The sequence below is a fragment of the Leptosomus discolor genome, chromosome Z, assembly GCF_034619465.1.
Source record: "Leptosomus discolor isolate bLepDis1 chromosome Z, bLepDis1.hap2, whole genome shotgun sequence".
Lineage (NCBI taxonomy): Eukaryota > Metazoa > Chordata > Aves > Leptosomiformes > Leptosomidae > Leptosomus > Leptosomus discolor.
The window spans coordinates 52,014,360-52,027,660 of record NC_141419.1 but is presented as its reverse complement, the minus strand read 5'-3'; positions in this window follow the sequence as shown (position 1 = coordinate 52,027,660).

Sequence of the window (13,301 nt, the reverse complement as noted above, 5' to 3'; positions counted from 1 at the left end):
CTTTATCATATTGGCACTGCTATGTTTTTTGCATAAACTGTCAATTTAATTTGACATTTTAGTGGATATCAAGGCCTACAGATAATTCCAATGTCTCATTTTGTGGCTTTCTTAAAAAAAAAAAAAAAAAAAAAAAGCCTTTTATTGTATGCCATTTTGTACAGGCTCTTGAATGTGATTTTACAGCTATTAATACATTGTGTAATACTTGGGATGAGATTTACCAACAATTTTAATTGTAGAAAACACATTTTTGACTTGAGTTATCTTTGGGCCTGTGTGAAAGCTGTGGGTTTTTTTCTTTGGTACATTGTTACCTCATTTTGCTACTTGTGTTTCAGATTTGCTGATGATTATGAAAGCTTATGGATTTTGTTGGAATCATATTTTGTCAAGTGTTTTCTTTAAATCATACACTATTGTGTCATTTAACATGTAGTTTTAAATGTATTATAAATATCTGTAACCAAATCATTTGAAGGCTTGATAAATTTTTAACAAAATTTGTACATTTTTTATGAGAGTTACTAGTAATGCTTTACTAGGTAGTGCAATGAATTTTTATTTTTAATCCCTGTGCCCAATTTTGGAGTTGAGTTGTTCAGTAATAAATGTATGATGTACACTCACACAATTTTGTCCTGTTTTTCTCTTAGAAAGAGGTGCATTGTTTCCTTTCATTACTCTGCGTATTTCTGTGTATGATCATGCAACTCTAGATATTGGCAACAGATGCTTGTGTTGTAGGGGGAAGTTTTGCCACCTTAATTGTAGTGCATGACAGCCTTCTTTTAATCTATTTTGGGAGATCATGATATGAAATGTTTTGTACCGTATTTTGAAATATTTTGGAATAAAATAACTATTAATTCATAGAACTCAAAGCCTTGCCTAAAAGATCAGCTTTCTAAAGATGTTACGTAGTCAAAAGATTAGGCAGGGATGGAGGTGCTCCTTAGACATACTGTTTGCACTGTGTCAGCTGAAGACGTGTTAATTTGTAGTGCCCTAACAGTGGTAAAAAAGGCATCCTGAGTTAAGGATGAAACTGAATTAGAAAGAGTTCGATTAGCCAGGATCACACAAGAAGCTGGTGGTGAAACAAAGAAAAAAATATTTGTTTGATTTTGCTTTTAATGAGTTGATGTAAACTAAGTTGACAGATGCAATTATTTGAAAGGTTTTCGTTTACACAGAGCATTTAATAGTTTCATCAATAGCACATGTTCTTGGTAATCAAACATATTTGAAGATCCGTTGGTACAAAGATTCATATACATGTCTTTTTGATTTATAATCCTGGATAACAGCTAGTTTGCCCTCTTTCATACAGCAGATGTTAAATATTACTTACACTGTTGAAAATGGACAGTGCTGCCAGTAAGTACTTGAAAAGCTAAGGTACTGGGCTGTTCAGCTTCAGTGGCGATAGGGGAACTTATAAGTACTGGTGAGCCTGTACCAGCAAGGCCCTGAGAGTAGAGCAGGGCTTCCAGGTAAAGATCATAGAATATCTTGTGTTGGAAGGGACCCATAATGACCATCAAGTCCAACTCCCTGCTCCTGACAGGACTGCCTAAAACTAAACCAGATGACTAAAAGCATTATCCAGATGCTTCTTGATCTCTGACACGCTTGGTGCCTTGACTGTTTCCCTGGGGAGCCTGTTCCACTGACCCACCACCGTCTCGGCGAAGAACCTTTTCCAGTGTCCAGTCTGAACTTCCTTCCCTTGAGGCAGCTTCATTCCATTTCCTCATGTTCTGCCGCTGGTCACCAGAGAGAGGAGAGCAGCACCTCCTCCTCCTCTGCTGCCCCCCTTGAGGAACTTGTAGCCTGCAATGAAGTCACCCCTCAGCCTTGTCTTCTCCAGGCTGAACAAACCAAGTGACCTCAGCTGCTCCTCCAAAGTCTTGGCCTTGAGACCTTTCACCATCTTGGTCGTCCGCATGTGGACACGCTCTAATAGTTTGATGTCCTTATATTTAGGCGCCCAAAATTGCACACAGTACTCGAGGTGGGGCTACAGTAGTGCAGTGCAGAATGGGACAATCACCTCCCGTGACTGGCTAGCTATGCTGTGCGTGATGCACCCCATAACACCGTTTTGGCTGCCAGAGCATGCTGTTGACTCATATGCAACTTGCCATCAACCCAAACCTCCAGATCTCTTTCCATGGGGCTGCTGTCCAGCCTCTCATCCTCCAGCTTTTATGTATAACCAGGATTACCCCTTCCCAGGTGGAGAATCTGGCACTTGCTTTTCTTAAATCTCATATGGTTGGTGATTGCCCAGCTCTCTGTCCTATCCAGATCTCTCTGTAAGGCCTCTGTACTCTCAAGGGAGTCTGCAGCTCCTCCCAATTCAGTTTCATCAGTGAACTTACTTAGTGTACATTTGACTTCTGCATCCAAGTAATTTATAAAAATGTTAAAGAGCACTGGCCCTAAAATTGAGCAGAACCACAATAGTGACAATATTAGCCCAAGCAAAGCTGACATAAGATGAGCTGCTGCCTATGCACCAGGATTTTGTCCATTTCCCTCTGGCAGCTCTTGCTTGCCAGCACCAGCAAATACATGTATATGTACTGCAAACAACCTCAGCACCAACCTTTGAGATTCTGAGCACCAGGTTATACCCAGGCAGCAGCCAAATCTGTAATTCACACGAGCTCTGCTGAATTAGGCAGTGGTCTCAGCAACAGAAAACTAATCTTTTTTGCAACAGAGTTCATTAAAATTCATTGTGCACTACGTGTACAGACTGTATAGTTTGTACCATAGCAGGGGCATGTTGTGTAGTATTTTTCAATGTTTGTGCACCCAGGAGACCTTTGGCAGAAAAACAGCTGATACCTAGGTAGCTTCCTGCTGTAGCTTTCCATGCAAAAGAAAGGATGATTGACTGGCTGGGAGTTCTGTGTGGGGAAGTAAGGCTCAGAAAACATACTTGTCAACTGGTAGGTGAAGGGCCAAGTCTGTTTGCCATGTCAGACAGGCTTCTCAGTGCCAAATCTGTAGATTTTCTGCTTTTGTTTCCTGTTGAGTATACTGCTCTGCTGTCCCCAACACAGCCACTTTCAAAATATTGAAACAAACACCTTAATCTTGAAACAAATACCAAGCCAAACTCCAGCCATATTATAAATCCGTGAGTAGCATGTACCTTGTAACCCACCAGTTGTCCTTAGTTTTGGCCAGCAGTGAAGTTTTCTTCCCCCTTACCTCCTTGGAAATAGTGTTTATGAACCTACATCTTGTTTCCCTAGAGTATTTTTCATACAGTACTTTGTTGGAAGCAATCTCTCCACTTCTTGCAAGCTGGCCAGCTTGTGGCCTCAGTAACCACCATGACTCCAGTCTTAACTGTCTTTGCAGATACAATAAGCAGGAAAGCACTGATCAGAAGCTACTATATCCTATTTCATCCATGCAGCTACTAGGCTAAGCAAGTATGTGTCTGTTTGAAAAATATTACATATTCTGTGTCATCTATGTATTCTTTGGCAGCCTTGTTGCTCTACACCATTGTCAAAGCAGGATTTTTAACTTGGGTTGTAATATCTGTTTGTTATCTAATAGCTTATCTCAGTTGTTATCAAAGCTGAACACTTAAGCACCCCGAAAGGTTTTATCAAGAACTTTGTATATCAAACCATTGCTTAGTAACCTTGGTAGATCTCAAGTGTTAATTTTGCTGGAGGCTTCTATCATCAGCCCACTTGCTGCTTTTCACCTTTTCATTTTAACTTTCCAATTGGAGAGGAGGATTTAAGAATGCTATGAACTTTCCTAAGCAAATAAGCTTAAGCCTCCCTTCTGTGGTTAGAGCAGCTTTCTGGTGTCTGGCAGCATCAAGTTATGCAGAGGAGCCATCACAGGGCGGAGAGGTAGCTGATGATGGGACTGTAGAAGGAAGGTGTAGAAAGGAGTGGAGGAAAGGAGGCCAAGTGCAAGGTCCTGCATCTGGGTGAGACTAATCACAAATATCAGTACAGGCTGGGTGATGGATGGTTTGAAAGCAGCCATGCAGAGAAGGACCTGGGGGATACCGGTAGATGAAAAATTAGAATCGAGCTGTCCATGTGGGCTTGCAGCCCAGAAAGCCATCCATATCCTGGGTTGCATAGAAAGAAGTGTGGCCAGCAGGTCGAGGGAGATGATTCTCCCCCTCTATTCTGCTCTCGTGAGACCTCACCTGTAGTGTATTGCCTCCAGCTCTGGGGTCCCCAGTACAGGAAAGGCATGGATCTGTTAGAGTAGGTCCAGAGGAGGGCCACAAAAAGGATCAGAGGCCTGGAAGACCTCCTATGAAGAAAGGCTGAGAGTGTTTGAGTTGTTAAGCCTAGACAAGAGAAGGCTCTGGGGAAACCTTTATTGTGGCCTTTCAATACTTAAAGGGGGCTTGTAAGACTGAGACTTTTTACTAAGGTCTGTAGTGACAGGACAAGGGGCAATGGTTTTAAACTGAAAGTGGTTTAGATGAGACAAGAAGAAATTTTTTACAATGAGGGTGGTGAGACACCAGAACAAGTTGCTCAGAGAAGTTGTGGATGTCCCATCATTGGAAGTGTTCAAGGTCACGTTAGAATCTTTGAGCAACCTGATCCAGTGACCCTGCCCATGGTAGTGGGGTTGCACTAAATGATCTTTAAAGAGCCCTTTCCAACCCAAACCATTCAATGGTTGTATGAATTGTATCAGTAAACTACTTGAATAAAAAGCCCAACCATGCCTTTTTGTCCTCTGTAGGACATGATTTACACTTAGCACATACTGTGTCATGGAAGTATGGTTCTTAGATAGGAGAATCAGCACACATGTGAAGGTGTTCCCATTCCTGGTAAACTGAAGTCTGTGGACTGGCTGAGACTATCAAAAACCAATTTGCAAAGCCAGCAAGGAGAGTTACTTCAGCTTCATAGAGAAATCATATGTATTAGTTGGAAGAGGTCATCATTGTCAGGGTAACACCTGCACTAGAAAAGAGAAAGGTATCTATCTGAGCTCAGACGCTTGCAAAGCCACATTTGCTGCACCCAAATATTTTGCTAATCAGGTTCCAGGAGTATCCGTAGGTTGGCTATGATCAGTCCTAGCCTGAAGAGCAGAGTTGCCCTCACATCTTCCTTTCCTGATCTGCTCGGTCCTCCCACTCCCTTAGTGTCATAGCATCTCACTCTCTTCCTCAGCCTATAAAGTGGCTGTCTTTGCTGATCCTGCTTTACCACTGCTTCTGAGTCTTCTGCCATTCTCAATAATTAGCCGACAATTTGTGTTACTAGATTTTAGTAAATCTTATCACTGCCTCCAGATTCTGCATCCTGTATGGTTTTTTGTGGTACTTTTCTCCTGTCTTACTTTCAGCTACTGGCTACAACTCTAGATAGTCTTATATGTCTTCTGTAACCCTCCTTCCCTCACAGCTCACACCGTGGTGCATACAACCACATGATCTTCAGCTGTGATACCTCCTTGCATCAGATTCATGTTTTTCTTCCCCACAGTGCTTATCAGCTGATTTAGGAATGATAGTATGCTTGAGAATAGATGGAGTTCTTTATTCCTAATTTAGTCTTATATGTGCTAAAGATGACCTTGGCTTTTCAGGGGCAGAGGCATTACTATAGCTTTCATCCAATTCTAGCCTTTGCTAACCTTTGTAAGTTTAGATTGCTTTATTTAACAGCATAAGGATCTTCCCTTGTCAATTACAGCATCCACAAAGGTCTGTACTTTTTCAAACATGCGAATAGAATGTGAGTCATCCATTCTAATATACATGTTCTGCCAAATGTAGTCTTATGTGCTGGTTTGCAGTGGATTGCACTGTGCCATTTGCACCCTACTATGTCTCACAGTGCAGTTTCCCTTTCTGAAAAAACTTGTGTACCACCAGGCTTCTGGCACCTGGAATCAAATTTAGCAGATTTTCATTTTGAAACAAACAACTGTTGGACAACGTGGAGAGGTAATGCACCATCCTGGCACCACTAGAAGAGTCCAGGTTAACAGCTGTGCAAATGCCCAATTGAGACAGCAGAGGCTGATGGTGTGTTTTGTGTTAGACAAGCAGTGTTAAGCTACCTGGCTGCATTCTGACTTAATAGCATTATAAACCTTTCCTCCAAACCTCTAGTTAGCACACTTCATTTCAGGTTTACTACCAGCTAACGAAAGCCTTGTGATAGCTCATTTTGCTGCAGCAATTTGACCAGCTATTGCAGCTACTGTGGTGGAAGAAGGTGCCATGTTTGATAGACATGGTGAACCTTCTAACTACAGCAAGGATTACATGAAAGATTTGTGGTTACTCCATTCACCAAGCCCAGTAAGGCTGCTGTTGGGAGGTCTGGCAAAGAGACAGCAGGAAAAAGTAGAGGACTTTTTCAATAATGTTTCCAACATCTCCCCCATTTCTTGCAGCCATTTATCCCTCACCTCACCTTTATTTTCTTAGTTCTTCTCACACTTCATATGTGACATGTTAATAGTTTACACATACACACAGAGTAATTTCCCAACTGGTATATTGAGCTGCATTTGTACTTTTTTATGTTATGCATAGAAAAATAACATACGCAACTATAACTGTGCTTCATCTAGCAGGAGTAACTACCAACTAGATTTCTCAAACCACTGTTTTCCTGTTTTGTGTAATTACCCTGCTTTTATATTACAAATGATCTTTCATAAGTCGTGATGATGCAGCAGAAAAGAAGCAATAAACCTCAAATAGCACCACTCACTGATGTCAGTCCATCCTGGTATCATAGTAATGTCTGCTGATGTGGCCTTGGGAAAGCAGTATTGGGTCAGCAGTATTACCCAAGATGTCAAACTCATTTGTCTGTATGATTTGGTAAATCCTTTTATATGTAATTAGAACTCAGGCTGGCCACTGTTGTGAAAGACAACAAAAAATGTTTCTACAAATACATTAACAACAAAAAGAAAACCAAGGACAATTTGCATCCTCTGTTGGATGTGGAGGGGAATATTGTCACCAAGGATGAGGAAAAGGCTGAGGTACTTAATGTCTTCTTTGCCTCAGTCTTTAATAGTCAGATACACAATCCGCAAGGTAAGCAGCCCCCTGAGCTGGAAGATGGGGACCAAGAGCAGAGTAAACACCCTGTAAGTCAGGAGGAATCAGTTAAAGACCTGCTTTCCCACCTGCACATCCACAAGTCTATGGGGCCGGATGGGATCCACCCGAGAGTACTGAGGGAGCTGGCAGAAGAGCTGGCCAAACCACTCTCCATCATGTATCAAAAGTCGTGGTCAACAGGAGAGGTCCCAGGTGACTGGAGACTTGTCAGTGTGATGCCCATCTACAAGAACAGCCGGAAGGAGGATCTAGGGAACTACAGGACAGTCAGCCTGACCTCAGTACCAGGGAAGGTTATGGAGCAGTTCGTCTTGAGGGCACTCACATGGAATGTGCAGGACAAGCAGGGACTCAGGCCCAGCCAACACGAGTTCATGTGTGCTTAACCAACCTGATCTCCTTCTATGACCAAGTGACCCACCTAGTCAATGAGGGGAAGGCTGTGGATTCATCTACCTGGACTTCAGTAAAGCCTTTGACACCATCTCTCACAGCAATCTCCTAAGAAAGCTGGCAGGTCATGGCCTAGACAGGTGTACACTAAGCTGGGTTAAAAACTGGCTGGATGGCCGAGCACAGAGAGTGGTGGTGAATGGAGTTAAATCCAGCTGGCGGCCAGTCACAGGCGGTGTCCCCTAGGGCTCAGTATTGGGACTAGTCTTGTTTAACATCTTTATTGATGATCTGGATGAGGGGATTGAGTGCAGATGACACTAAATTGGGTTGGAGTGTTGATCTGCCTGAGGGTAGGAAGGCTCTGCAGAAGGATCTGGACAGGCTGGATTGATGGGCTGCAGACAATGCTATGAGGTTTAACAAGGCCAAGTGCCAAGTACTGCACTTTGGTCATAACAACCCCATGCAGCACTACAGGCTTGAGGAAGAGTGGCTGGAAAGCTGTCCGGTGGAAAAAGACCTGGGGGTACTGGTCGACAGCCAGCTGAACATGAGCCAGCAGTGTGCCCAGGTGGCCAAGAAGGCCGACAGCATCCTGGCCTGTATCAGAAATAGCGTGGCCAGCAGGAGTAGGGAGGTGATTGTCCCCTGTACTCAGTACTGGTGAGGCTGCATCTCGAATACTCTGTGCAGTTTGAGCCTCTCACTACAAGAAAGACATGGAGGTGCTGGAGCGTGTCCAGAGAAGGGCAACAAAGCTGGTGAAGGTTCTGGAGCACAAGTCTTATGAGGAGCAGCTGAGGGAACTGGGGTTGTTTAGTCTGGAGAAGAGGAAGCTGAGGGGAGACCTTACCGCTCTTTACAACTACCTGAAAGGAGGTTGTAGTGAGGTGCGAGTCAGTCTCTTCTCCCAAGTAACAAGTGATAGGACAAGAGGAAATGACCTCAAGTTTTGCCAGAGGCAGTTTAGATTGGACATTAGGAAAAACTTCTTCATTGAAAGAGTAGTCAAACATTGGAACAAGCTGCCCAGGGAAGTGGGGCACTTCCTGGAGGTGTTCAAAAAACGTGTAGATATGGCACGTCAGGACATGGTTTAGTGGGCATGGTGGTGTTAGGTCAACAGTTGGACTTGATGATCTCAAAGGTCTATTCCGACCTAATGGTTCTATGATTCTAGGATTGCTATTTGAATAGTTTTGCTAGAATGGCTCCAAACTAAAAAACAGGATGATTTTCTGTATTGGTGTTGCTTTTACATTTGTTGCTGCTGCTCTTACGTGCAAGAAGCTGGTAGGCTTTGGGGAAGCATAGTTTTGAATGTATCCTACTTTCTTTGGCTTAGAGCACCTACACCAAATCTATGGAGAGAAATAGTAAGATAGAAGGAGATTCATGGGGTATCTCCCATGACATTTGTCATGTAGACTGTGCTGAGGGATGCCTGAACCAAGTCAAATTGGGGTCCTGGGTGCAGTCATAAGCTCAGTTGGTGCTGGCAGGCCATGGGTTAAATGTCAGAGGAAGTGCTGCAGCACAGCCACTGTGCAAGAACAGTAGAGCTCCTTTGCATCTCCAGAGGAATGTATACTGAGAAGCAAGGTGCCTGCAGCATGCAGAAAGGCAGGCACCCAGAGATTTGCTGAAAGGTGACTAGTGTATTCTAGCAGGAGGGCCTTTCATATAAATCAAAGGTTTTGAGAAAATTGGGGGAAGTGATACATGAGTGCCCTACACTTAAGGTGGTGGTAAGAGCCTGCAGGAGAATCCCATTGCAAGAGCACAATATCCCAGAGAAAATCAGCAGGCAAGAACAAATGAGAAAGTTGTGAGGTGGATGGATTAGGCTCTTATTGTTCTGAAATAGGCAATAGCATGTACTAATGTCTGTTTGATTTTATCAGAAATAGTCTGTTTGATACTTTGGCATTGAAGACAGTGACTCCACAGAACTGCTGCCCCCTGTGGAGCTTCATGTCTAAGAGTCATGTGGAGATTGGCATTTGTGCAACGCAGTATTTCTAGTAAGAGTGAGCTTGCTGCAAGTTAGCCAGCTGTCATTGCTGAGTGAAAAGCATCCAGTCAAGAAAACAGGTATCCAAGTGTTTTTCAGTCGTGTGGTGTTATAGATAGGAACTGAGGTAAAAATAAAAACACTTGAACTGAGGTGGTCTGACACAGAATAAGAATATGCACCACTAAGGAGAAAACTTAAGCTCCTTTCAGGTACTGGAACTGATTAAATCTTTTAGACAGAACTGAGTTTATGTGGCCAGGAGAAACATATTCACTGAACCATGTTTGCCAGGGTTTGGAGGATGTTTGGGTTTTTTGGAGAGAGGGTTATAGGGAGTTTATGGGGAGAGAAGTTAAAAAGCAATTCAGAGCGTATTTGAGTACTAGAAGCCTGGGCCATTATGTAGTCTTGTTGAATAACTGAAGATAAACTGCTTAGTTCAAGAGCTGAGGCAAACAAATGAAATGAGAATGAATATACTCAAAACAAGGAATGGAAATTTTTCATGCAACAGACTAGTAATGAAATGATGTATGGCTTACCATCGTAAAAAAAAACCCAAACCCTTAATCATTAGCTGTGATAGTTTTGCATAGCAATTAGAAAGTATTTTTTAAAAAATCATATAATAATCATGTTAATTGAAGGAGGTAATTATTCCTACTGGTGCTGTTAGAGCATGTGGTTTTGCAATATCTGAAGTATTAGTTCTCTTTACAATTTGCTCTTTCTTTGCGCTTTACTGACCTGCTGTTGATCATAGGCCACATCCCTTCTGTATACAGAGGGCTATTACTACTCTTTTGCAACATATGCTTCCTTTCTACCTAAATCAAGTCCAGCATGGAGATCCAGGAGCACTTTGGGCCTGTGTGATTTCATGATGTGAACCAGTTTGCCTGGCCTTATGACAGGTTGCTATGTCATTTTACTTCCAAAGAGCAAGGTCAAATAATAAAAAAAAATACTGCAAACTGCCCTTCATCTTCCTCTACACTGTGGCAGCTTGAGGCAGCATCAGCAGATTTAAGGAAACATAGCAGGGAAAGGAGGTTGCAGAGCATGAAAGGAAATGGTTGCTCTTCGTTTTTAAGACTTCAACATGGAGAATGATCAGCAACAAAAGGAGTAAATGCAGTTGAGAACTACAAATGATACAGCATCAAGAAATAAAGATGTCAACTTCAGACTTGGATGATTGCACACTCACATACTAAAATAATTCTATTACCAGACCATCTGTCTGATTATTAACAGGGAGTCTAGTTCAACAAGTGAATGGTGTTAGCATAATATTTAGTGACTTTCTGCAATGCACAGTCATTAACTGTACACAAAAGGGCAGGAAATCATATAACTCTTGTAGGCTTGACATTTACTGACCAATAGCAATACCAGATGCTGAGAAAGTCACAGAGAATACAACAGAAATATTCACTACAATAATGTATTTGTAGGTCATCCAATTCTGCATACCCTCATTTTTGTATAATGTCGTCAACAAGTCAAGGTTCATCAATTTATTGATAGAAGAAGAACAAAACAAATAGCGAATTGTTGCGTGAATTGAATTTACCCCAAGGGACCGGGGCAGGGGGAAGAGCCAGAAGTACAAGCCTTCAGGTTAACCAAAGGTCACTGTGGAAAGATTAACTGCTGAATTCATCTTGAGGTGCAGGTAGAAGTGCTATTTTGCAAGAACTCCATACCTGAAGTGAAAGGTATAATCCGCCCTAAACCATTAAGAAAAGAACTGATGATCTGCTTTGGCAAATCTTTCTCAGGATATCAGAAATTTGTAGCACAGACAAGATTTGCTAATGCTGATCAAGGAGCATATTCCTTGGGAATCCTTGTGTACCAAACACCCTTGGGCTACATGCCTTCCTGGGGATTGCCTCAAATGTGGGATTTTGTGATTGATCTCTCCGAAGTGAGACCATAATTTTGCTCCTGCTTGATTTTGCAGGAACTGATGCCAAGGAGAATCTCAGCATCAAGTGTCTTAGTTCACAGCATCCCTGAGCTTCAGAAACACAGCTGGGTCTGTTGGTGATACATGACAGCTTGGTTGCTGGAATTTCTGCTCTCAGTTCATGGACTGTTAGGTAGATGGCTCTGTAGGAGAGGGGAAATGGAAAAATACACTTCCATTTTGATCTTATTTTAGGACATGGATTAAAAAATGAGCCAAATGATGGCTGAGAACACTTGCACACAGACACACCAGGCCTCTGCTGCACTGTGTCTATTGGATGAGGCAAAATGAGGCTTCTAGCCTCCCTAAGAACTGCACTAGCTAAACAGAAATTCAACAGCTAAAGCTTTCTGGGGAGATGGAGGGAGCATTCACTCCGCTGCACTGTGCATCTGGCTGTGTCTCAGAATTGCAGTCTCATAACACAAAACCTTCAACAGCTGAATGAGTTATACTCCCACTCCTCCTCCTCCCCTTTGTCTTGCCCCCTCCAAACATGGTGTGGAAGAGATCACAGGTTATTGCCAAGCTGAATCAATTTCTTGGCAGCTGCAGCAATGAGAGCAGAGAGCAGACACAGCTAAGGACAATACTCGTGCCAAATTCCTCTCCTTGTGACACTATGGCTGTGCAGACAGCTCTGCCTTGCTGACAGATGGTACTGCTGGTAGACTGGGGGAAACCTGGTGAGATTACCATCTCTAAGCTGTTTCTTAGAGACCTACATAGTGTTCATAGATGCTGTTAATTTTGCAAAAAGCGTTGAATCTTTTACAGTCCTGCTGAAGTTCTGCAGCACAGCCATGACATTAGGTAATATCCTTCCACCCCAGATACATTATTTGTCCTGTCATTACTATTAGGTGAATGAGACTGGGAGTGCTTTTCTCCTCAGATGGGGCTGTGCAGAGGGACAGTGTCACAGTGGCAAAACTGGACTGCAAATGTTGACAGCAGAGGGACTGTAAGGCACATTGCTCAAACAGAGAGAGTGTCTTGCTTGCCATCATCCTTTCTGCCCCATAGGTACCAATATCCATGGAAGCCAGACTCTGAGAAGGGAAGTGTAGGAGGATATTTCACTTGAAAGGGCAGTTTCCATGTGAATTGTACATGAATGGCATTACTTCACTGACAGGGCATCTCAATTATGGCAGATCAAGATTAGATGTAATGGTTTGTGTTTGAATATAAGCAAGACAGAACTTTACATTCTGACCTTGGTGAGACAGGGAACTGTTCCCCTGCATGGTTCACCTGAGTATATGCAGCCGTGATTGCCATTATTACATGGTGCTTCACAACATCTTACACCTCAGGTGGTAGGTAAATGGTACCTACCTACCTGCTAATATTTCTGGTATCTTCTTCCCAAAAGCTGCTCTGTGGGTTGTTATCTACCACAGCTTAGTGGGGCCATTTCCATTTCCCTGGAAATTTTCAGGGGACATGTATAATGTGCCTTTTGGGTAGCAACTCCAGCTGCTGTACTTTGGCCCCTGAAAGACAACTATTTGTTACTCAGGCAAGAAGCTCCTGCTCTGCAACTGTCAGTGTTGTGCAAGTATACGAGGAACTGATTAACAGTGGAAACATGGATAAGCAAAGGGCAGAGGATACAGAGAACACCTATTCTTCAGAAAATCTCCATTCCCAGTGAATACAGGTAGATTTCAGTGCTACCTTTGCTGGGCTGTCCTAGGACAGTGTTGTTGATGCAACAGATGCATCAACAACCTGGTGGACAAGCAAAGTAGAAAAATAGAAAGTAAAATTAGAATGTTGTCATTAATAGA